Source organism: Tamandua tetradactyla, chromosome 1, assembly GCF_023851605.1.
Source record: "Tamandua tetradactyla isolate mTamTet1 chromosome 1, mTamTet1.pri, whole genome shotgun sequence".
Lineage (NCBI taxonomy): Eukaryota > Metazoa > Chordata > Mammalia > Pilosa > Myrmecophagidae > Tamandua > Tamandua tetradactyla.
This window is the reverse complement of record NC_135327.1, coordinates 50809098-50835136: the sequence shown is the minus strand read 5'-3', so window position 1 is coordinate 50835136 and position 26039 is coordinate 50809098. Positions and strand designations below refer to the sequence as shown.

At 43.7% G+C, this 26039-nt stretch overlaps 1 long non-coding RNA gene and 2 pseudogenes across 2 annotated transcripts; 1 reads left to right on the top strand and 2 right to left on the bottom strand.

Moving 5' to 3' along the window:
• Positions 1-685: 685 nt before the first annotated feature.
• On the bottom strand, positions 686-2521 carry LOC143680631 (double-stranded RNA-binding protein Staufen homolog 1 pseudogene; annotated as a pseudogene).
• A 1321-nt stretch (positions 2522-3842) lies between these two features.
• On the bottom strand, positions 3843-6800 carry LOC143684327 (uncharacterized). 2 transcript variants are annotated; one of them, XR_013175992.1, is made up of 4 exons: positions 6786-6800; positions 4887-5233; positions 4446-4489; positions 3843-4133 (listed from the first exon to the last, which is right to left on the bottom strand). It is a non-coding gene; the product is annotated as an uncharacterized LOC143684327 (long non-coding RNA). The 2 variants fall into 2 exon arrangements; XR_013175991.1 differs by lacking the exon at positions 6786-6800 and adding an exon at positions 6625-6639.
• A 779-nt stretch (positions 6801-7579) lies between these two features.
• On the top strand, positions 7580-25643 carry LOC143680626 (calmodulin-regulated spectrin-associated protein 1 pseudogene; annotated as a pseudogene).
• The last annotated feature ends 396 nt before the right edge of the window (positions 25644-26039 follow it).

The window sequence follows — 26039 nt, the reverse complement described above, 5'->3', positions numbered from 1 at the left end:
GTGGTATGTAACTAGATACAACTGAGAAACATTCAAATAAAAATTTTATATACTGTCATTTCAGTGAAAAAATTATAATGGAACTAAGAATACTATCACTGTTGGAAGAAAAAGCAGTGTTTATGTGGTGGTGCTCAGGAGCTCGGGGCCACAGCACAGATACGGAGTAGGAGGCATTTGATTTTCTTTGGTGCTTTCAGCTTTGGGGTCAGTCTAAGGCCCTCTTTCTGGCATGGCTGTCGGGTGTTTTTCCCAAAGTGTTTGACAAAGCCTGTTTGAGAAGAGGGTCATGCATTCTATTTTCTGTTTCTTCTTTCACACAGCAAGAAAAAAAAAAAAAAAGACCAAGCACTGAGGTGCACTGGGGCTGGGCTTGCTGGGAGGCAGGCAGCCCCACTTTGCTCAGCAGCCCTCCACTCCCCGTAGAGCTGCTCAGAGTGGAGGGTACTAGATCATCACGCTGCCCTGCTTGTACTGTCGCCTCTGGTCGCATCACAAATAAACCACAAACATTCAATTCCAGCCACAGCCACCTCCTTTTATCCCCATCTGTATCACCACTATTGTCTCCAGTTCATCATCCATTGTGCCTCTCAGCTCACTGGAGGTATCAGAAATTTCAAATTTCCAAAACAGTTTCAGTATATATGTTGGGATTTTATAATGGTTCATGGCCAGAAAAGGGTCAGCACCTCCCACACGCAGACACTGGTCCGTTTGCTGTTCTTGGCATCTCTGCACTTTGTTGGTCCAACTTGGAGAGAGACTTTAAAACATTCAATGCAGCCATAGCATGGCAGGACTCCATCTCCGTTCCAATGCTGTGGCTGATGGGAGGTGGCTGAGAGGAGCAATTGATAAGAGATACAAACTCATACAAACTCCTTCTTGTTGTTCTTGGGGAAGTCTTTGTATTCAACCTGGAATCCCTGGACTCTGGAAAGATAGTCCAATCGCTCAGAGGGTCGCATGAGAGGTCTCCGGGTACATGGCCTGAAGAGATGTTATTCTTTAAGATGGTCTCAGCTGTGGGCAAGGTGCCCCCATACAACAGTTCACGGGCTGGCACGGCAGTTCCCGTGGCCTTAGCAGGATTCGGAGCCACCCTGCCGAGATCTTTGGTGTGATGTTCTTGGCTGAGTCCCACAGCCTGGACCACCTCGGTTGCCATGGGAAGAATCCCAACAGGCAACTGCTGATGACTAAGATAAGGCATCCTGAACTCATCCTCTTTATTACTAGTTCATTTCCATCCCAGAGCCACGTTCAAAAAAGGTGACTTTCCTTCCATCTCCTGGTGTCTTTGTTGGTGTTTTCTCCTCTGATTTGAGTGCTGGTTTGGTGGGCTGAGGCTGTGGGACTTCGAAACCAAGGATCTCCAGCATATTTTCGGGCGTATTCATTAGGCCACTTTCTTATCAGCGCCCATTCCTCCTGAGCTGTGGTTTCCGACAAACTCCCTGCAGCCAGGGAAGCCACGCTCTATGAGGAGCATATACTCCAGCTCCTCCTTTTTCACCTGTCGATCTGGGCCAGTAGGCTGATGGGATTTATCCCCTAGCCATAGTCTGTAGCTTGACTATGGAGGACTTTGTTTTCTTTTTGATTCTGGACTTCACTTGCTCAACTGTTGGCAGAGGAGGTCACTTCTTCAGCTCCTCAGGAACAGCTATAGCAGCATTGTTCTCCAAAATCTTGCTCTTCCCTTCATCTTCCCCTGTGAACCCCTCAGTGGACACCTTGGCCACGAAGCTCTACAGGTGGGATGGGCCACTTTCCTGGGCAACCACTAAATTCACAGGCAAGTTTCACTTAAGTGCAATCTCAAATACTTGACTTATTTCAGATTTATTGAAATTTTCTTCTTCTGATTCTCTTCCATTCACCTCTAGCCTCTCAGACAGTGGCTCATTCTGCAGAATCCTCAATGGTTAGCATCATATTTCACAACCCCTCTAGTCCTTCCTCTCCCATTAAATTGCTGTCCTCCGAAATGAAGTTCAACTTGAGAAAGTAAAGGTAGAACTGGAAATGGGTGAAAGTACCACAGGGATAAGCACCTCCTCTCATGTTGTAGTTGCAGGTGGACTGCACCCGAGAGTAAGGGTCAATAGGCTTGTACATGTTTTTTTTCCCCCAAATTTCATGCACAGTGCATTTAGCTCTACCATAGGGATTATGCTTTCTGGGTTCCTACCTTCACTACTAAAGGGCAGTTTATGGGTTTAGGAAATTTTGTTCCTTCCAAAGCTTTGGCAGAAGCTGTATGTTGGGCTTTTAAAATACTAGTTCCTTCACCTTGCCAGTTCTGATCTCCAAGTGTTAGTCATAGTGTAAACACCTTAAAAAGAGTACTCCAGGAACAATGTGGTTCAGTTCTAACAGGTTATGTGGTTAAATTCCTGGCTGCTGCCCTGAGCTTGTCTGCTGGCTGGCAATCCTGGGTGGCGGCAGCGACGTGGAGAAGGGGAAGGAGTGTCCAAGCTGTTCTATAAAAACAAGTCTGTACTGTATTGACCATCGATTATTACTTTTTTACCATTGCCTAGATCCATTATTTCATTAAAGTGTCAAAACAGTGATATTCTATCATTCCTTCTGCATTCATTAGTTGAAATTCATTTTGTATTGTTCTTTTAAATTTCAGACATGTTATTTATTTATTTTGAGAGGATGAGTGTATGGTCCAGGAATTGAACCCAGGTCTCCCGCATGGAAGGTGTGCATTCTACCAATGAACCACGAGTTGTTTTTAACTTATAGGAAGTTAGCGTGGAAAAAAATTAATTCTCATTTATAATAACTATTTTACTGCTTGGTCCACACACCCAGTTTCCAACAAAAAATTATGAGGCATGCAAAAAATCAGCAATGAGGACTCATAAATTGGAAAAAAGCATGCAACAGAAATTGCCTGTGAGAGCAGCAAGATGTTGGGTTTATCAGAAAAAAGAACTCAAAATAGCTATTATAAGCATGTTTACAGAACTAAAGGAAACCATGTTTAAAGATGTAAAGGAAGGTATGATGGCAATGTTGTATTAAATAAAGAATATCAATAAAGAGAAAGAAATTATTTTTTAAGAAGAACATTCTGGAGTTAAAAAGTATGACTGAAATTTTTAAAACTCACTGGGGAATTCAACAGTGAGTTGGCAGGGGAAAGAATTAGCAAACAAAGTTAAAGTGATAGAGATTATGCAAATCTAAGAACAGAGACAAAAAGAATGAAGAAAAATGAAGGGCCTCAGAGGAACACGGGACACCATTTTTACACCTACATGCATGTGATGTGAGTATCAGGAAGAGAGAAGAAAGAGAAAGAAACAGAAAAAAACATTTGATGAAATAATGGCTGAAAATTTCCCAAATTCACTGAAAAATAATAACCTACTTATCCAAGAAGCTCAATGAACTTCAAGAGGGATAAATGCAGAGATCCACAAACAGACACATCATAGTAAAAATGATGAAAATCAAAGAACAAGAAGAAATTCTTAAAAGAGCAGTAATAGAAAAATGACTCATTATTTAAAAGGGAATTCAAATAAAATTTGAGTTGAGCTGCTTCTCTGCAAGAACAAAAAAGGCCAGAAGGCAGTAGGATAAATTATTCAAAATGCTCAAAATAAATAAATAAATAAATAAAAATAAAAAATAAAAACTGTCAACCAAGAATCTTATATCCAGCAAAGCCATCATTCAAAAATGAAGGTGAAATAAAGACTTTTCAAGATAAGGAAAAACACATTGCTAGCAGACCCACCTTACAAGAAATGCTAAAGAAAATTTTTCAGGCTGAAAGCACCTGACCCCAGAAGATTATTCAAATCCAAATAATCTCCAAATTCAAATTTTTTTTTTATTGTTCGGGGGCCGGACCCCCACGTTTTGGGGGAGTTCCTCCACTGCTTCCTCCCCCCATTGTCCCTGTGGACCCCTCAAGTGGCAAGTTGCTGAGTTGATCATGGAGGGAGCACATCTTCAAGTGTAGATAATCCAGAGCGGCCACCTTCTCCTCCGGCTTCATCTTGTCCATCAGCAGCAGGTTCTTGGCCCGCAGGGCTTTGTCTTGGGCCAGCCGAAGGGTGGAGCGCAGGAGCGCCAGTACAGGATCTACAAATAGCTACCATCTGTAAAAGGGGAATTTTATTAGAGATAGCTTTGTTTCGAAATCAATAGAAACTAATTTCTTAGAAATCCATGCATTGGAAAAATCATTATGACAATTGGTATTAAGCACACTTTTCAATATTCTAAATCTTGAATGTTATAAAATATAAAGTGATAAATTAAAAAGTGTTATTAAACAAAGAGTACAAATGGTGTCTCCAAATACACACACATACACTCACAAATAATAAAGAGGCAAATATTATAAACTTTAATGAAAAAATAACTTACATACAAAGTAAAAAGTAAAAGCTATCTAGTGACAGACTTACCTGCTAGAAGAGAATGTAATTGCCATCCACTAGAATAGGAGAAGCTAGGAGGTAATGGAATAACATTAACAGAGTGCTGAAAGAAAATAATACACAGCCATCGTTTACCCATCAGAGTGAAATAAAGAGATTTACAGATTTGCAAGGATTCAGAGAATCTAGCATCTAGGTACTCAGCTGAGGAAAATCCTGGAGACAGAACTCTAACCTAAAACAAATGAGCCAGACATAAACTTTAAAATAGTGATACAAAGTGATACAAAGAAAGTGATGAGCAAAGAAATACATTGTTGGTTCAAATAATAAACCTAACAATGGAAGGCTTTACATGCTCCATCTTATGAATTCCTCACAGTCCTGTGAGGTAAGTGTATAGTTATCTTTTATTATATCACAAATAACCCCAAAACCTTATGGCTTAAAACAACAAACATACATTACTTTCCAATTCCTGTTGGTAAAGAAGTTAGGAGCAGTGGTTCTGATTCAGCATCTCTAAGGAGGTTGTAGCCAGAATTTTGGCCAGGATTGCAGGTGTCTGATGGCCTGACTACAGCTGAAGGATCAACTTGCTAGAGGGCTCACTCTCACGGCTATTGGCTGGAAGCCTCAGTTCCTCACCACGTTGTCCTCTCCATAGGGTTCTCTGCGTATCCTTACAACACGATAGGTGGCTTCTCCCAGAGTGAACATTCCAAGAGAGAGTGGTTCAGAAGCCACAATGTCTTTTATGACCTAGGGTCAGATGTCATACACCATCACTTCCACTTCATGCTACCCATTAGAAGCTAGACAGCAAGGGACAGTAATTAGGTTCTACTTCTTTGAAGGAAGTGTCAGAGAATGTGTGGGCACACCACATTGACTATGTTATTATTTCTTTCCACTGAAGCCCCCAAAAAGTTCTTTAACTTTCCCAAGTTTATCTGCTTAGCAAAAGGGGGAAATGAGACACAAACATAGGTAGCCTAATTCCAGTGCCAAAACTCATAACTACAGGTGAAACTTTATCAATGAATAAAGATAAATTTCCTGGGCATGTGTCATATGTATTGACATGGAAGATTCAAATTGCCAGTGGTGGCATAATTGCCTGGAATTAGCAGTTCTAAATTATCTTGGCCAAACTTAAGAGTTGTGGCTAGATAAAAGATGGTAGAGAGGTAAAATTCCCAAGATCTCATCTAGGAGTAGAAAAGGAAAATGGGGAAGAGAAAGAATTCTTTTTAAATAAAGCATTGAGAAAACAGCATATTTGGAGGTGGATGGAAAATAATCATCTTATTTTTATATAAATTGGAAAAGAGGTGGTTGATAATCAATGTCTAAAACCAGAAGATAATTATTAATGGGATTGAAAAGTTCAACAGATTTCCCAAGTTAATAAGGAGGTGTGATGGTTTGAAGCTGCTATGTTCAAAAGATCATGTTCTTAAAGTCAATCCATTCTTGTGGGTGTGTGTAAACCTATTATGGGTGTAAACCTTTGATAAGGTTATTTCAGCAAGTGTGCCCCAGGGGGTTTTAATCCTTTTATTGCAGTTCCTTAGAGTATGAAACAGAGAGAAAGAGCAGAAGCTGAGTGAGAAGGACACAAACAGAACCTCAGAGGGAAAGCCAAAGAAAGAGATGAAGCCCCTGAAGCCAGAAGCAGCAGATACGGCCATACGCCTTGCCATGTGACAGAGGAGTCCTGTATTGCCAGCAGCCTGTCTTCAAGAAGAAACTAGTGTCTTTATGATGCCTTGATTTGGACATTTCCATGGCATCAGAACTGTAAGTTTGTAAGTAAATAAATCCCAATTGTAAAAGCCAACTCAGTTCTGGCATATTGCAATTTGACAACTTTAGCAAACTAAAATGGGAGGAATCTGAATAAACCAGAAAAATAAGGAAAAAGGAGGTCACAGCAGAATAAGCTAAATGATAAGAATAAATGAGATTAAAAGATTAAAATCAAGTATATCACTTGTTGCACTAAATGTCAATATACTGTATTCTCACATTAAAAGACTGTCAGATTGCATTAAAGGAACAACAGAAAAAGCTAGTGATATATTGTTTACAAGAAATATACTTGTAAATGAATTAATAATGAAGGCTCAAAACTAAGACAGCGTCCCAAGGCAAAGGCAAACAAAAAGAAACCAATATTAAACAAGGAGGGATTTAAGATTACACAGAGTTTTGAACGTGATTTGGAAATTCTTCCTGCGTTGAGAGGCAAACACAGATAGCCAGCCAGCTAAGAATGCATGCAAGGACAGTTCTATTAGATCAAAAGGCCTGGAGGAGAAAAGGGGAGGATGAGGGTGACAGAGGGGCCTGGGCTTATCTAACCTAGGCTATTGCTAGGAAGGACCAGTGGCATGAGGAGCTGGGAAGGATATGGGTCCTGAGCTCTTGCATTCATTGTGATGCACGTGGGAGGAGGGCAGGAGCTGGGGTGGGGTAGGGGAGTAAAGTTTCCCCACAGATATTGGGGGAATTTAAACCTTCAATATCTACGTTAATAAAGTAAACAAAAAAGAGAAAAGAAACAATTTTTATTCTAAGATATTAGTAAAAGCAAATAACACAAATCATAAGACTAAAAGATAATTAATAGAGGAATAATAACTGAATTTAATACAATAGAAAACAAAATATATTAGGACAGATAAATAACAAAAGTCACGTATTTGAAAGAATCTGTAAAACAGTAAGTGCTCATTATTCAGAGTAAAGAAAAATCAGAAAGTGCATATACCTGTGTGTATCTGTACGTATACAAGTAAGAATAAGAAAAGAGAGGACTGTGCCCCTGGCCGTGCCGGAGCCCGCCCTGCACCATGAGGCAGTCGCGGCAGCGGCTCTGAGATGGCGGACACAGGGGCTGCTCGGCGGGACTCGGCCAGGGCCAAGATCGCAGTCAATCTCCAGTGGATGTGCGCCGGGGCCTAGCGCCTAGCCAATAGCCCTGAAGATCTCAAAGACCCTTTCTACATAGACCAGCATGAGCAGCAGCTATCAAACCACCTGTTATCAAGCTTCTGCAGTCCAGTGAGCTGTACTGCCAGGTCTGCAGCCTCATTCTGAAAGGGACCAGGCATCTGTTGCAGGGACACCAATCGGTCATCCAGGGTCTGTTGAGGAATGGGATTTACGTGATGGAGAGTGATGACACCCCCAAGATGGAGCCTGACCTCGGTCTCGCCCCCATAAAAATGGGGACCACATGGTGATGAGCGACATGGTGATGGTGGCCGACAGTGTGGGTGTGATCAGCGTTGAGAAGCTGGTGGCCAGCATCCAGTGCTTCTCCATCTTCAGCACCTTGAAGGAGCTCTGCTATGACCTCAATGTCATGGTGTTCCGGATCAACAAGTTAAATCTTGTTGAGGTAAATATCTCTGTTGACAGAGATAACAGAGAAAGAAGTTAAACTAACACAGCAGTTATTGGAAAATCCTGCTCACCAAAAGCTATATGCTCAAAGGAGGTGACATTGACGTCCGACACTCTGTACAATATCTGGTGTATTAGTTACGGTTCTCTAGAGAAACAGAGTCAACAGGAAATATTTGTAAATATAAAATGTATGTGTCTCATGTAATCGTGGGAACATAAAGTCCAAAATCTGTAGGGCAGGCTGCAAAGCTGACGATTCCAATGGAGGGTCTGGACAAACTCCACAGGAGAGGCTTGCTGGCTGAAGCAGGAAGAGAACCTGTCTCTTCTGAATCCTCCTTAAAAGGAACCCAGTGATTAGATTAAGTATCACTCATTAAAGAAGACAATCCCCTTGGCTGATTACAAATGGAATCAGCTGTGGATGTAGCCAACATGATCGTGATTTAATTCTATGAAATGTCCTCATAGCAAAAGACAGGCCAGCACTTGACCAACCAGACAAACAGGTACCACCACCTGGCCAAGTTGACACATGAACCTGACCATGACAGTCCACCCTTTGTCAACTTGGCAGCTATACTCATCACCTTAAACCATACCTAATTTCTAAATAGAAAACAATAAAAGACATTTTTTTTCACTTAACAATACTCAACTGTCCTGCATATAACCAGAAACACGTTAAATCTCTCCAGAATAGGGTGCAAGTCCTTGTGTAATATTCATTCTTAAACTTGTTATCTTACAACTTAAATAGTATAACATGAATAAAACAGCATTACATTCCTCATTTCTGTAACTGATCATGTGGTCGTAGTTCATATTTATCACTACCTTCTTCCACTACCCATTCCATGTTCCCTTTACCCTCAGCAAGCACTTCAGCTGGCCGTGGTTCTTTGCCTTGTGGGGTGACCCAAACCTTCATTTCTGAAGTCTCAGCCATTGGTAGCCCTGCCTGGATTGGGTTGTTGCAGTTTTCCATTTATTTTAATCACAGGGCATGGTAGAACTAAAAGAAGCCCTAGGGGATCTCCTATATTCCAGGAAAACTCTTCTTTACCTCCATTGTGTAGTTGCAGTCCTATTTTCCCCTGATAGTCAGGGTCAATCACCCCAGCCAGTAATGTAAATCCCCTTCTTGGCTTGTTGATCCAGGGGCATGAGTAGCCCAAAGTGACCAGGTGGCAGTCTTAGATTCCAGTTCAATGGAATCATTGCTGTTTCTCCTGGTAGAAGCACTCCCCTTTTGGAACTAAAACCTGTAGACCAGCAGAGCTCAGGGTTGCAGGGACAGGAAGCAAAAATTTTCCTAGTGGATCACTAGGGGTAATAGTGAGTGGTGCCACTCCCATTTCCACCCCTTGGTTCCTGGACCCATGGATTCGGGCTATGGGAGAAACAGCACCATAGAGCAGATGCTGATTCAGAGCATACACAGCTTCTTGGAGAACATTACCCCAGCTCTTCAAGGTATTGCCACCTAGTTGGCATCGTAATTGAGTTTTCAAAAGGCCATTCCAGCATTCTATCAATCCAGCTGCTTCTGGATGATGGGGAACATGGTAAGACCAGGGAATTTCATGAACATGTGCCCATTCCCACACTGCATTTGCTGTGAAGTCTGTTCCCTGATCAGAAGAAATGCTGTGCGGAATACCACGTTGATAGATAAGGCATTTTGTAAGTCCACAGATGGTAGTTTTGGCAGAAGCATTGCATGCAGGAAAGCAAACCCATATCCAAAGTATGTGTCTATTCCAGTTAGAAGAAATCGCTGTCCCTTCCATGAAGGGAGTGGTCCAATGTAATCAACCTGCCACCACGTAGCTCGCTGGTCACCTTGGGGAATGGTGCCAAATCGGGGGCTGAGCGTGTGTCTTTGTTGCTGGCAAACTGGGCACTCAGCAGTGGATATAGCCAGGTCAGCTTTGGTGAGTGGAAGTCCATGTTGCTGAGCCCATGCATAACCTCCATCCCTACTACCATGGCAACTTTGTTCATGAGCCCATTGGGCAATAACAGGAGTTGCTGGGGAAAGAGGCTGACTGGTATCCACAGAACGGGTCATCTTCTCCACTTGATTAAAACCTTCCCTCTGCTGAAGTCATTCTCTGGTGTGCATTCACATAGCACATAAATATCTTCATGTTTTTAGCCCACACAGAAAGGTCTATCCACATACCTCTTCCCCAGAACTCTTGTCACCAATTTTCCAATTATGGTCTTTCCAAACCCCTGACCATCCAGCCAAACCATTAGCAACAGCCCATGAGTCAGTATACAAACACACCTCTGGTCAGTTCTCCCTCCAAGCAAAATGAACAACTGGGTGCACTTCTTGAAGTTCTGCCCACTGGGAGGATTTCCCCTCACCACTGTCCTTGAAGGACACCCCAGAAAGGGGTTGTAATGCTGCAGCTGTCCACTTTCAGGTGGTATCTGCATATCGTGCTGAATCATCTGTAAACCAGGCCCAAGTTTTCTCTTCCTCAGTCAATTCACTGTAAGGAACTCCCCAGGAGGCCGTAGCTCTGGTCTGGGAAAGACAAGGCAATGTGGCAGGAGTGGAGACCACGTGCATTTGGCCCACTTCCTCATGTAATTTACTTGTGCCTTCAGAACCTGCTCTTGCCCTACTGGGTATATACCTGTGGTAGTTAGACTCAGTTGTCAACTTGGCCAGGTGAAAGCACCTAGTTCTGTTGCTGTGGACAGGAGCCAATGGTAAGTTAACCTCATCTGCTGCTGATCACATCTGCGGTCAACTAGGAGGCATGCCTACTGCAATAAATGATGTTTAACTTAATTGGCTGGTGTTTAAATGAGAGAGCACAACATAGCACAGCCCAAGCAGTTCAGCATACCTCATCTCAGCACTCGCTGCTCAGCCCATGCCTTTGGAGAAGCAGAAAGGAATCACCCGTGGGAAAGTTGAACTCAGAAGCCTGGAGAGAAGGCCAGCCAGAGATCGTCCCATGCCTTCCCACGTAAGAAAGAACCTCAGATGAAAGTTAGCTGCCTTTCCTCTGAAGAACTAATGAAATAAATCCCCTTTTCTTAAAAGCCAATCCATCTCTGGTGTGTTGCATTCCATAATCTAGCAAACCAGAACAATACCATTTCCATTTTATGATAGAGTGCTGCTGTGCACACCCAACTTTATGGCTTGGTAGGTCAGACAACACCTAGCTCATGATAGGCAACTCAGGTCTCATAGTAACTTGGCAGCCCAAGATTAAACATTCAGTCTCTACTAAGGTTCAGTAGCAGGCCAAAAGCTGTTTCTCAAAAGGAGAGTAGTTATCTGCAGCAGATAGTAAGGCTTTGCTCCAAAATCCTAAGGGTCTGCACTGTGATTCTAATATAGGGGTCTGTTAAAGGCTCAAAACAGCATCTCTATTTGCCACTGACACTTCCAGCACCACTGGATCTGCTGGAGCATATGGTCCAAGTGGCAGAGCAGCTTGTACAGCAGCCTGGACCTGTTGCAGAATCTCCTCTTATTCAGGTCCCCACTCAAAACTGGCAGCTTTTCTGGTCACTTGATAAATGGTCTGGAGTAGCACACCCAAATGAGGAATATGTTGTCTCCAAAATCCAAAGAAGCCAACTAGGTATTGTGCCTCTTTTTTGGTTGTAGGAGGAGCCAGATGCAGCAACTTATCTTTCACCTTAGAAGGGATATCTTGACATGCCCCACACAACTGGACACCTAGAAATTTCACTGAGGTGGAAGTCCCCTGTATTTTTGTGGGATTTATCTCCCATCCTCTGACACGCAAATGCCTTACCAGTAAGTCTAGAGTAGTTGCTACTTCTTGCTCACTAGGTCCAATCAACGTGATATCATGAATATAATGGACCAGTATGATGTCTTGTAGGAGGGAGAAATGATCAAGGTCCTTGCGGACAAGATTATGATATAGGGCTGGAGAGTTGATGTACCCCTCAGGTAGGACAGTGAAAGTATACTGCTGACCTTGCCAGCTGAAAGCAAACTGTTTCTGGTGGTACCTACTAGCAGCTAGTGAGAAAAAAGCATTTGCCAGATCAATAGCTGCATACCAGGAACCAGGAGATGTATTAATTTGCTCAAGCAATGATACCACATCTGAAACAGCAGCTACAATTGGAGTTACCACCTGGTTGAGCTTACAATAATCCACTGTCATCCTCCAAGACCCATCTGTTTTCTGCCAAGGCCAAACAGGAGAGTTGAATGGGATGTGGTGGAAATCACCACCCCTGCATCCTTCAAGACCTTAAGAGTGGCAGTAATCTTTGCAATCCCTCCTGGAATCCGGTATTGCTTCTGATTTATTATTTTGCTAGGTAGGGGCAGTTTTAGTGGCTTCCACTTGGTTTTTCCCACCATAATAGCCCTCACTGCATGAGTAGAAGAACCATTGTGGGAATTCTGCCAATTGCTCAGTATGTCTATTCCAATTTTGCATTCTGAAACTGGGGAAATAACTACAGAATGAGTCTGGGGCCCCACCGGACCCACTGTGAGATGGACCTGAGCTAAAACTCCATTGATCACCTGGCCTCCATAAGCCCCCACTCTGACTGGTGGATCAGAGTGACGTTTTGGGTCCCCTGGAATTAAAGTCACTTCTGAACCAGTGTCTAATAATCCCCGAAATATCTGATCATTTCCTTTAACCAATGCAGTTACCCAGGTTAAAGGCCATTGGTCTCCTTGGAGAAGGCTTGGAGGAAGAATAACAGTTTAGATTTATGGCAGTGTAACAGGGTTCTCCCCCAAAGGGACCCGGCCTCCCCTTTATTCAAGGGGCTCTGGGTCTATAAAACTGTCTCAAGTCTGGAAATTGATGAAGGAGCCATGACTCTGTCTTTTTTTTTTTTTTTTTTTTTAATTTTTTTTATTAATTAAAAAATTAACTAACACAACAATAGAAATCAATCCATTCTACATATGCAATCAGTAATTCTTAATATCATCACATAGGTGTATGGTCATCATTTCTCAGTACATATGCATCGATTTAGAGAAAGAAATAGTACTACAACAGAAAAAGAAATAAAGTGATAACACAGAGAGAAAACACAAATAAAAATAAAAAGTACAAAAATATATAAGAGAAAAAAAAAAAAACAAAACAAACAAAAAAAACTATAGATCAGATGCAGCTTCATTCAGCGTTCCAAGATAATTACATTACAATTAGGCAGTATTGTGCTGACCATTTTTTTTTTTTTTTAGACATCATACCATTCTACATATGCAATCAGTATTTCTTAACATCATCACATAGATGCATGATCATCGTTTCTTAGTACATTTGCATCGGTTTAGAAGAACTAGCAGTATAACAGAAAAAGATATAGAATGTTAATATAGAGAAAAAAAATAAAAGTAATAATAATAAGAACAAAACAAACAAAACAAAACAAAACAAAAACCTATAGCTCGGATGCAGCTTCGTTCAGTATTTTAACATGATTACTTTACAATTAGGTATTATTGTACTGTCCATTTTTGAGTTTTTGTATCTAGTCCTATTGCACCGTCTGTATTCCATCAGCTCCGATTACCCATTATCTTACCCTGTTTCTAACTCCTGCTGAACTCTGTTACCAATGACATATTCCAAGTTTATTCTCGAGTGTCGATTCACATCATTGGGACCATACAGTATTTGTCTTTTAGCTTTTGGCTAGACTCACTCAGCATAATGTTTTCTAGGTCCATCCATGTTATTACATGCTTCATAAGTTTATCCTGTCTTAACGCTGCATAATATTCCATCGTATGTATATACCACAGTTTGTTTAGCCACTCGTCTGTTGATGGACATTTTGGCTGTTTCCATCTCTTTGCAATTGTAAATAACGCTGCTATAAACATTGGTGTGCAAATGCCTGTTTGAGTTTTTGCCCTTAATTCCTTTGAGTAGATTCCCAGCAATGGTATTGCTGGATCGTATGGCAATTCTATATTCAGCTTTTTGAGGAACCGCCAAACTGCTTTCCACAGTGGTTGCACCATTTGACATTCCCACCAACAGTGGATAAGTGTGCCTCTTTCTCCGCATCCTCTCCAGCACTTGTCATTTTCTGTTTTGTTGATAATGGCCATTCTGGTGGGTGTGAGATGATATCTCATTGTGGTTTTGATTTGCATTTCTCTAATGGCCAGGGACATTGAGCATCTCTTCATGTGCCTCTTGGCCATCCATATTTCTTCTTCTGGTAGGTGTCTGTTTAAGTCTTTTTCCCATTTTGTAATTGGGTTGGCTGTCTTTTTGTTGTTGAGTTGAACAATCTCTTTATAAATTCTGGATACTAGACCTTTATCTGATATGTCGTTTCCAAATATTGTCTCCCATTGTGTAGGCTGTCTTTCTACTTTCTTGATGAAGTTCTTTGATGCACAAAAGTGTTTAATTTTGAGGAGTTCCCATTTATTTATTTCCTTCTTCAGTGCTCTTGCTTTAGGTGTAAGGTCCATAAAACCGCCTCCAATTGTAAGATTCATAAGATATCTCCCTACATTTTCCTCTAACTGTTCTATGGTCTTAGACCTAATGTTTAGATCTTTGATCCATTTTGAGTTAACTTTTGTATAGGGTGTGAGATATGGGTCTTCTTTCATTCTTTTGCATATGGATATCCAGTTCTCTAGGCACCATTTATTGAAGAGACTGTTCTGTCCCAGGTTAGTTGGCTTGACTGCCTTATCAAAGATCAAATGACCATAGATGAGAGGGTCTATATCTGAGCACTCTATTCGATTCCATTGGTCGATATATCTATCTTTATGCCAATACCATGCTGTTTTGACCACTGTGGCTTCATAATATGCCTTAAAATCTGGCAGCGCAAGACCTCCAGCTTCGTTTTTTTTCCTCAAGATGTTTTTAGCAATTCGGGGCACCCTGCCCTTCCAGATAAATTTGCTTATTGGTTTTTCTATTTCTGAAAAATAAGTTGTTGGGATTTTGATTGGTATTGCATTGAATCTGTAAATCAATTTAGGTAGGATTGACATCTTAACTATATTTAGTCTTCCAATCCATGAACACGGTATGCCCTTCCATCTGTTTAGGTCTTCTGTGATTTCTTTTAACAGTTTTTTGTAGTTTTCTTTGTATAGGTCTTTTGTCTCTTTAGTTAAATTTATTCCTAGGTATTTTATTCTTTTAGTTGCAATTGTAAATGGGATTCGTTTCTTGATTTCCCCCTCCACTTGTTCATTGCTAGTGTATAGAAATGCTACAGATTTTTGAATGTTGATCTTGTAACCTGCTACTTTGCTGTACTCATTTATTAGCTCTAGTAGTTTTGTTGTGGATTTTTCCGGGTTTTCGACGTATAGTATCATATCGTCTGCAAACAGTGATAGTTTTACTTCTTCCTTTCCAATTTTGATGCCTTGTATTTCTTTTTCTTGTCTAATTGCTCTGGCTAGAACCTCCAACACAATGTTGAATAATAGTGGTGATAGTGGACATCCTTGTCTTGTTCCTGATCTTAGGGGGAACGTTTTCAATTTTTCCCCATTAAGGATGATATTAGCTGTGGGTTTTTCATATATTCCCTCTATCATTTTAAGGAAGTTCCCTTGTATTCCTATCCTTTGAAGTGTTTTCAACAGGAAAGGATGTTGAATCTTGTCAAATGCCTTCTCTGCATCATTTGAGATGATCATGTGATTTTTCTGCTTTAATTTGTTGATATGGTGTATTACATTAATTGATTTTCTTATGTTGAACCATCCTTGCATACCTGGGATGAATCCTACTTGGTCATGATGAATAATTCTTTTAATGTGTTGTTGAATACGATTTGCTAGAATTTTATTGAGGATTTTTGCATCAATATTCATTAGAGAGATCGGCCTGTAGTTTTCTTTTCTTGTAGTATCTTTGCTGGTTTTGGTATGAGGGTAATGTTGGCTTCATAGAATGAGTTAGGTAGTTTTCCCTCCACTTCGATTTTTTTGAAGAGTTTGAGGAGAGCTGGTACTAATTCTTTCTGGAATGTTTGATAGAATTCACATGTGAAGCCGTCTGGTCCTGGACTTTTCTTTTTAGGAAGCTTTTGAATGACTGCTTCGATTTCTTTACTTGTGATTGGTTTGTTGAGATCATCTATGTCTTCTTGAGTCAAAGTTGGTTGTTCATGTCTTTCCAGGAACCCGTCCATTTCCTCTAAATTGTTGTATTTATTAGCGTAAAGTTGTTCATAGTATCCTGTTATTACCTCCTTTATTTCTGTGAGGTCAGTAGTTATGTCTCCTCTTCCATTTCTGATCTTATTTATTTGCATCCTCTCTCTTCTTCTTTTTGTCAATCTTGCTAAGGGCCCATCAATCTTATTGATTTTCTCATAGAACCAACTTCTGGCCTTATTGATTTTCTCTATTGTTTTCATGTTTTCAATTTCATTTATTTGTGCTCTAATCTTTGTTATTTCTTTCCTTTTGCTTGCTTTGGGGTTAGCTTGCTGTTCTTTCTCCAGTTCTTCCAAATGGATAGTTAATTCCTGAATTTTTGCCTTTTCTTCTTTTCTGATATAGGCATTTAGAGCAATAAATTTCCCTCTTAGCACTGCCTTTGCTGCGTCCCATAAGTTTTGATATGTTGTGTTTTCATTTTCATTCGCCTCGAGGTATTTGCTAATTTCTCTAGCAATTTCTTCTTTGACCCACTCGTTGTTTAGGAGTGTGTTGTTGAGCCTCCACGTATTTGTGAATTTTCTGGCACTCTGCCTATTATTGATTTCCAACATCATTCCTTTATGGTCCGAGAAAGTGTTGTGTAAGATTTCAATCTTTTTAAATTTGTTAAGACTTGCTTTGTGACCCAGCATATGGTCTATTTTTGAGAATGATCCATGAGCACTTGAGAAAAAGGTGTATCCTGCTGTTGTGGGATGTAATGTCCTATAAATGTCTATTAAGTCTAGTTCATTTATAGTAATATTCAGATTCTCTATTTCTTTGTTGATCTTCTGTCTAGATGTTCTGTCCCTTGATGAGAGTGGTGAGTTGAAGTCTCCAACTATTATAGTATATGAGTCTATTTCCCTTTTCAGTGTTTGCAGTGTATTCCTCACGTATTTTGGGGCATTCTGGTTCGGTGCATAAATATTTATGATTGTTATGTCTTCTTGTTTAATTGTTCCTTTTATTAGTATATAGTGTCCTTCTTTGTCTCTTTTAACTGCTTTACATTTGAAGTCTACTTTGTTGGATATTAGTATAGCCACTCCTGCTCTTTTCTGGTTGTTATTTGCATGAAATATCTTTTCCCAACCTTTCACTTTCAACCTATGTTTATCTTTGGGTCTAAGATGTGTTTCCTGTAGACAGCATATAGAAGGATCCTGCTTTTTAATCCATTCTGCCAATCTATGTCTTTTGATTGGGGAATTCAGTCCATTGACATTTAGTGTTATTACTGTTTGGATAATATTTTCCTCTAACATTTTGCCTTTTGTATTATATATATCATATCTGATTTTCCTTCTTTCTACACTCTTTTCCATATCTCTCTCTTCTGTCTTTTTGTATCTGACTCTAGTGCTCCCTTTAGTATTTCTTGCAGAGCTGGTCTCTTGGTCACAAATTCTTTCAGTGACTTTTTGTCTGAGAATGTTTTAATTTCTCCCTCATTTTTGAAGGATAATTTTGCTGGATATAGGAGTCTTGGTTGGCAGTTTTTCTCTTTTAGTATTTTAAATATATCATCCCACTGTCTTCTAGCTTCCATGGTTTCTGCTGAGAAATCTACACATAGTCTTATTGGGTTTCCCTTGTATGTGATGGATTGTTTTTCTCTTGCTGCTTTCAAGATCCTCTCTTTCTCATTGACCTCTGACATTCTAACTAGTAAGTGTCTTGGAGAACGCCTATTTGGGTCTAATCTCTTTGGGGTGCGCTGCACTTCTTGGATCTGTAATTTTAGGTCTTTCATAAGAGTTGGGAAATTTTCAGTGAAAATTTCTTCCATTAGTTTTTCTCCTCCTTTTCCCTTCTCTTCTCCTTCTGGGACACCCACAACACGTATATTTGTGCGGTTCATATTGTCCTTGAGTTCCCTGATACCCTGTTCAAATTTCTCCATTCTTTTCCCTATAGTTTCTGTTTCTTTTTGGAATTCAGATGTTCCATCCTCCAAATCACTAATTCTATCTTCTGTCTCTTTAAATCTATCATTGTAACTATCCATTATTTTTTCTATGTTTGCTACTTTATCCTTCACTTCCATAAGTTCTGCGATTTGTTTTTTCAGTTTTTCTATTTCTTCTTTATGTTCAGCCCATGTCCTCTTCATGTCCTCCCTCAATTTATCGATTTCATTTTTGAAGAGGTTTTCCATTTCTGTTCGCATATTCAGGATTAGTTGTCTCAGCTCTTGTGTCTCATTTGAGCTATTGGTTTGTTCCTTTGACTGGGCCATATTCTCAATCTTTTGAGCGTGGACAGTTATCTTCTGCTGCTGGCGTCTGGGCATTTATTCAGATTTCTCTGGGTGTTGGACCCAACAAGGTTGTAAGATTTTTCTGTGAAATCTCTGGAATCTGTTTTTCTTATCTTGCCCAGTACGTGTCGCACGTGGCACACGTTTGTCTCAAGTGTTTGGAATGGGTCTCCCCCAGTCACCGATCTCCGTGGCCTGGGGATTTCGGATCCAAATCTCTCCGTTGGTTCAGGGGCCGTGCGTGGTGGGGGCGTCAGCTGCCGCAGCTTGAGGGGACCCTGTGGCTGGTTGCGGGCCGCAGCGGGCCTGGGGGATTCCCCCCCGGACCAGGAAGCCTCCCGTGGGGGGGGGGGGCTTCCGCAGCTTGGATAGCCCTCCTATCTGAGACTCGTATCCGCGGACTCGAAGCAGAGACTCGAAGCCGCCCGCAAAAGAGGGGTGCCACCTGCCTCGGCTTGGGAAACTTGCTTCTCCAATACTCTCAGCCGGCCCGGAAAGGGGGGAGGGAGTAGCTCGGACCACCGCAGCTGCCGCTGATCGGGAAATCGCACGCCGCTCGGGGGTCTCACTGCAGCCGAGTCTCGCAGTCAGTCTAGCCAGCCCAGACTTTGGATAGCCCTCTGATCCGGGACTCGTAGCCGCGGACTTAAAGCCGAGACTCGAAGCCGCCCGCAAAAGAAGGGCGCCGCCTGCCTCGGCTTCGGGAACTTACTTCTCCGATACTCTCAGCCGGCCCGGGAAGGAGGGAGGGATTAGCTCGGACCGCCGCAGCTGCGGCCGCTCGGGGGTCTCGCCGCAGCCAAGTCTCGCAATCAGACTTGCCAGCCCAGACTTTGGATAGCCCTCTGATCCGAGACTTGTAGTCGCGGACTCGAAGCCGCCCGCAAAAGTGTGGCGCCGGCCGCCTTGGCTGGGAAGCTTGTCTCTCCGAGTCTCTCAGCCAGCCCCGGAAGGAGGGAGGGATTAGCTCGGACCGCCGCAACTGCGGCCGCTCGGGGGTCTCGCCGCAGCCAAGTCTCGCAACCAGACTTGCCAGCCCAGACTTTGGATAGCCCTCTGATCCGAGACTTGTAGTCGCGGACTCGAAGCCGCCCGCAAAAGTGTGGCGCCGGCCGCCTTGGCTGGGAAGCTTGTCTCTCTGAGTCTCTCAGCCAGTCCCAGAAGGAGGGAGGGATTAGCTCGGACCGCCGCAGCTGTGGCTGCTCGGGAAATCGCCCGCCGCTCGGGGATCTCACTCACCGCAGCTGAGTTTCGCAGTCAGACTAGCCAGCCCAGACTTGGTTACGCTGTGTGTCCATTCCCTGCTGTAGCCCCGGGAGCTGTTTTGTACTGTTTCTGTTCACCTATTAGTTGATTTGGAGTCGGAGGAACTAAAACGCATGTACCTTACTAAGACGCCATCTTGGATCCTCCCATGACTCTGTCTTTTTGTAACTCAAGTTAGACATCTGTTCACTTGAAAAAAAAAAAAAAGAACTCTTTTGTTTATACAGCTCAAACAAGAATTCAGTAGACTGCCCATCTATTGTATTTCTAGGTACCCCATGATTTACTAGCCAATGACATAATCTTTGCAAGTCAGATTATTTCGATTCTTGCTTTGAGTTTGCTGTCTTTGGCGATGAAGTGCTGCCACCTGGCTTCTGCCAACTCAGGATCCAATCATCCCCATTGTGTTTAAGGATTCCAGTTCAGGGACAGCAGTTCCCACAGTAATATCTGACCTACAGAGAAGTGCAACTACAGAGCTCCTCAGGGATGATGGCCCTAGTCTCACAAATTCATTTCTCACAGTTCTGGTAAAAGGTGCATCCTTCTTTGCATGATAAATCCATTCTAACATTCCAATCTCTCTAAGCCTCTGGATCCCCTCATCTACATTATACCAGGACAGTTCTGGCATTTCAACTTCAGGTAATGTCAGCCACCTTTTGATTCAGGTTTCAGCGAACCATCCAAACAAACTGTTAATGCCTTTTCTAACCTCTCGAGCCATAACATTAAATGCAGTACCTCTGCTTAGTGGGCATATCAATAAATTCCGCCTGACCCAGCCTTATATTCCTCCCACGATTATCCCACACCCTTAAAATCCATTGCCATACATATCTTCCTGATTTCTGTCTACATAAATTGGAAAACTCAACAGTTCTTTTGTAATATAATGTACCTCCTCATGTGTGAAACTTTGTACCTCACCTTTAAGGCCCTGTTGGGACTTTAGTTATAGGTCTGGAAGAAATGAGGGGTGGTGGGGATGGATCATGAAAAGAATTAGAAGTATCTTCCAAACCATTTGCTTCAGGGCATTCATTTGTGGTTTCATCTCATGAAACAGGATTAATCACTCTAGGGCTAATCCCTTCAGGTGGAGGTTGGGTGGCCAACTCCTCAAGGCAGGCTGGAGGTGGGGTGGCTATGTCCTCAGGGCAAACTATTACAGGGTTATCTAGAGAAGACTCAGCATGACCTAGGGTTTCAACCTCTCCACCAACATCATTATCAATCCATAAGTCTCCATCCCATTTTTCAGGGTCCCACTCCTTTTCAATCAATTCCCTCACTTAAATGGCAGATACCATGCAACATTGAGATTTCAGTTTACATTGTAAAGTTGCTGCTCTAACAATAAGATTCTGAGTCTTATTTTCAGAGATCTCAGGTCTACAACTACAGGAAATATGATTTTCCTTCAGGACACTTACAGAAACGTTTATATCTGTCACACGGCGCTTAAGCTTCTCATTTGAAGCCTTAAGCCCATCCCTTTCACTCATTAATGTACACAGTGTATCTAACAACAACCAGCCAACATCTCTATACTTACTGTTTCCACAAAACTCTGCAAAGGTGTCAAAAACATTATCCCCCAGAGTCTGGCTTCGTACAAGCGAAGCATTAGGAGACTCGAATGATGATATTCTGACTATCTCCTTTGCCAACTCAGTCCATGGATTGGGAGTGTCATTCTGATTACGGGAATCAGAGTCCTTAGTGTCTCTGAGCCCAGTCAGAGTAGAAAACCATTCATAAAAACCCATTTTTAAGATTCTGTTTTTTAAGAATCACTCCCAGTACCAAGTTGTATTAGTTAGAGTTCTCTAGAAAAACAGAATCACAGGAAATATTTGTAAATATAAAATTTACAAAAGTGCCTCACGTAACCGTGGAAACATAGAGTCTAAAATCTGTAGGGAAGGCTTCAAAGCTAACGATTTCAATGGAGGGTCTGGACAAACTCCACAGGAGAGGCTCGCCAGCCAAAGCAGGAAGAGAATCTGTCTCTTCTGAATCCTCTTTAAAAGTCTTCCAGTGATTAGATTAAGCATCACTCATTAAAGAAGACACTCCCCTTGGCTGATTACAAATGGAATCAGCTGCGGATGTAGCAGACATGATCATGATAATTCTATGAAATGTTCTCATAGCAAAAGACAGACCAGCACTTGCCCAACCAGACAAACAGGTACCACCACCTGGCCAAGATGACACATGAACCTGACCATGACATCCGGCTTCTGAGAGAATTCTCAAATGAGCACCTTCACAGTTGCTTTTACCTCACTTTGGAGGACATGCTGTATGTGCCCTTTGTGCCGAAGCCGAATCTTATGGTTTTCATTGCTGAAGTCTTCTGGTGGTTCGAGAATGTCAAACCAGATTTTGTTCAACCCCGGGACATTCAGGAACTGAAAGTTCCTGTGTTACACCAAAAAAGCAGTCAGCCTCCTGTCCCAATTTCCAACACAACCAGATGCAGCTTCATGATCAGCCCCGCAGTGCTGAGCCCAGCAGGTCAGTCCTCTACCCAGCTTCCGGCCAAGGGTGGCCACAGGGCTGCCTGCACCCTGAGGAGTCCAATTGTCTTGGGAAAGGAACCTCTGCCTTTAGCCTGTCCCACCCTTTGCTGCCCTTGACTCAGAAGCAGCAGAAGCCTCAGGGAGAGGACAGCCCTGATCAATGACATAGATCCACTTATCTAATCAAAGTTGACGGTCAGTCAGGTGGTTTGGCCATAGCATGACCAGAAAAAAAAAACAGGCCCGTGTCCCAGCCAACGCCCTTCACCCCGCACCATGCTGCAAGCTGCGACCTGGACGCCGGCTCTGGCGACAGCATCGGTCTGGCTCGCTCCATCAGCAAGGACAGCTTGGCCTTCAATATCATCACTCTGACCCCACAGAATCAGCCTCACCCCACAGCCATGAAGACCAACGGGCAAGGTCTCCTGAACAATGTCAGCATCGAGGATGAGGATGAGGAGCTGGTAACGATCATCAAAACAGATGCCTCTGCCCATGGCAGTGACCTGGAGATCCTCCAGGCCTTGCCTCAGGCCTCAAGTCTGACAGCAGGTGCCAGGCTTCCCCAAAGACAGGCGGACACCCTGGAAAGTCTGAGAGTTTTTTCTTGGAGTCATTGATGCCAGCCACACTTAAGCCAGCAAAAGAAAAGCAGGATCTTACCAAGGAAGACAAGTGTGGGGAAGGAAAGTCAAGGAGTTTTGCATCCAAGAAGCCCAGTGAGGGCTACCAGCCTCTGGCGTGCAGGGAAGTGGCCAGCGCTCATGACTTGAACAGGACTTTCACCCCAATTTCTTGCTTGGAATTCTCTACAGGTGTAAATGCCACCACCCTGGAGGTCTCGAGATGTGTGCGGCAAGTCTCTGCCCAGTGGTGGTTTCCACCAGGTGCCTCAGGTGCAGACTGCTGATGGCTTCTTTCTTTATGTGGCCAAAACTGGTGAGGACACAGAGGGAAGGTCCAGTGCTAGTTCAATAAGCCCCAACGCACACAATTCAGACACTTGGACGATACTAATGCAAGATTCTGATTCAGATGTTGTAGATTTAGAGGATGCAGAGCAGGATTTAAGTGGCAAGGACCTTCCTATAGTTATCACCAAATATGTTGGTGAGGAAGAATTGGTAAAGCTACAAGAGAATATGAAAGTAAAGGAAGACAAAGACAAAGATGATGCCAGTGGCCACTCAAGTCCCTGTCTGAGCACGATTTCTCAAATCAGTAGTGTCTTGATGGCTAGTGGGAGTGTTAAGATGAGAAGCTTTGCAGAAAGGAAACTCTGGAGACTGAATAGCTATGAAACCAAGTCCAGCACAAGCAGTTCTCAGAAGACCACACCTGACGCATCAGAAAGCTGCCCACCTCTGACTATGTGGAAATGAAAGAGAGAACAGAGTCCCAGCAGGCAGAGCAAAGAGCATGCCCACCTCCTGGCGTCTGAGCTGGTGCAGCTTCACGTGCAGCTGGCGGAGAAGCGCAGGGCCATAGAAACCCAGAAAAAGAAGACAGAGGCCTTGTCTGCCAGGCAGCGGCTGAAGTTAGGGAAGGCGGCATTCTTATATGTCGTTAAGAAGGGCAAGGCAGATGTCCCTCAGCCACCGAAACCAGAACACTTTGAAAAAGAATATTCTCAGCACAACAGAGAAGACTTTGATGATGGTATTTCTAAGACAGACGTATTTCTTGTTAAAGAAGAGAGAGAAGCTCTCCTCAGTGAGTCTCAGGAGGTGGAAAAAAATAACCTGGCTTTTATTCAACACCACACACCAAAGGACCTTGCTTCTGTACATGAGTTAGAGAAAAAATAAAATGATTTCTGCTGCTCTCCTGGAAGACAGCATTGGCGAGGTTGTGATGTGAATGAATGTGACCTTTTCATTGAAAAACTCAGAGACCATTAGTACACTGCAGTAAGCAATACTGAAGAGTTCCCAGCCACAGGAGCAGCTCCTCATGAAATCCCCCACAGTGCCAACACCAAGTTCAAAAAGTAACTCACAGGACCAAAAAGTAAAGGCTTCCATCCACTTTGTTGAGCCACTCTCTCCAACTGGAATGACTACTCACCGCAAACCCCCTTGCTTCAGTCAGCACGGAATTCCAATTCAGGAAGACCAGCTGAGCTGAAGGTTCAGAAAGACAGACAGTCGGGTTCATCCCAGAGCAAAACGCCTGCCCACCCTGGGAAGGATACTCACGGCCAGTTCTTCTTTGACAGTTTTAGGCTCCATGATGGAAGCAACCAGCGGACCTGCGTCTTGTCCTTGTCCAAAGACACAAGCATCATGTCAGAGCAAATGGGCTTCAGAGAGGTTCTGGATATTAGTGTGAAGGAAGCGGGTGTCAGCTCTTCAGACGTGTCGGGAAGAAAAAGCATTTCCGTGGAAGGGCCCCTGAGGGACAAGGTCAACCTCATCAGACCTGAGAGCCCCCAAGGGGGATGGGGAGGCGGAAGCCCAGACAGCTCGGCAGACTTTGTCAGTGAGTGCGACCAGAAGCTGGGGGTCGGGTTCTTCTTCAAGGATGAGCAGAAAGCAGAAGATGAAGTCGCCAAGAAGTGGGCAGCCTTCCTTCAGAAGCCCCAGCGCAGAGCCCAAGAGGCTCGTGTGCACAAACAACAGCTTGAAGTGGAAGCCGAACTCAGGAGAAATGAAGCCCGGCGTAAAGCTGAAGAGGATAGGATCCGAAAAGTGGAAGAGAAGGCTCGGAGGCAACTTTCTAAGCAGGAATACCTGCGAAGGAAGCAGCAGGAGATTTTAAGAGAACAAGGTCTTGGCAAACCTAAATCAAAGCCGAAAAGCTGTGGCCAAAGTCGGAGCACCAGGAGGAGTCCTGCAGTGATTGGGGAACTAAAGGCTCCTCAATCCCAGATCGTCTAAGCCGGGCCCAGTCTGGCTCCAGCCTGTCCTTGGCGTGGGCAGCGACCCCAGAGCCTCCGCGCGTGCACCCGGGCAGTGTGCCTCCGCGCGTGCACCCGGGCAGTGTGCCTCCGCGCGTGCACCCGGGCAGTGTGCCTCCGCGGCGAGTCGAGTCCCCGGAAGCCGTGTCCGCGCTCAGCCGGAACCCGGGCAGGAGCACTGGCAGAGACTGGGAGACAGTGTCTGCTCCGTCCTCCCTCGCTTCTGTGGGCCGAGTACACAGGTCCCAAGCCCTTCAAGGAGCCCACTAGCAAATCGAACAAAGCGATTATCCACAATGCTATATCCCATTGCTGCCTGGCGGGAAAAGTGAATGAACCTCACAAGAATTCCATATTAGAGGAGCTGGAGAAGTGTGACGCCAAGCACGACATCATCCTGGTCCGTGTCGCCGGCTGCCAGTTCAGGGCCCTCGACTGCTACTACCCCGACACCCAGATCTGCAGACTGACTGGCACAGGGCCCAAGAGCTGCACCAGGAATGTCTACAAATACAGCTCCGACCCAAAGCAGTTCAGCCTCATCCCGGCCAAGACCATATCTGTCAGCGTGGACGCCCTCATCATCCACAACCACCTGTGGCCGCCCAGGCGGCCGGCGGTGCCAAAGAAGACGCACACGCACGAGTGACCTGGCGGGGAGCGCCGGCCGGAGCACCGGCCTGGTGTTTATTGTCTTCATCCAGCTGGGTACGAAGTGTGCAAAGTCACAAACCTTTTTCCAGAGGCCTCTAGACGATGACAGAACACCCGTTCCCTGGTGTCCAGCCGGCATGGAGGATGCTCGGTGAAGAGGGGGGAAAGCGTGAATCTTGCCAGGGATTCATACCGCAGCCCTGTGGTTGTGTCGCTGCTGACGCCGAGGCTCTGGTGAGGGGTGTGCATGCAGCCAGGTCCAGGCGGTGGGCCCTTTACTTGACGTTCCCCTTCAGCATAAGTTGAACCTGACTCGATTTGCTTTTCTTGCCTCTCCCCTCAGCCCTTTTGCATGTTTCCTGACACTCCTCATGGTGGTGAGCTCTGGTCT